Below are 230 nucleotides of genomic sequence, written 5' to 3' on the forward strand. Positions count from 1 at the left end.
CTGTGACCACCTGCCCAGGAGTGGCACTGCCCACAGTGGGCTGGGCCCTCTCACATCAATCATTAATAAAAAAAAATGCCCTACCCCACCCCCAGACTTACCTACAGGCCAACCTGATGGAGGCACTTTCTTTCTCAATGAAGTCCCTCTTCCCAGATGACCCTCACCTGTGTTACCTTGACAAAACACCAACAACAACAACTAGGAAGCGCAGTGTCCACTGGCAGAGG

This window comes from Peromyscus eremicus, chromosome 15, assembly GCF_949786415.1.
Source record: "Peromyscus eremicus chromosome 15, PerEre_H2_v1, whole genome shotgun sequence".
Classification (NCBI taxonomy): Eukaryota; Metazoa; Chordata; class Mammalia; order Rodentia; family Cricetidae; genus Peromyscus; species Peromyscus eremicus.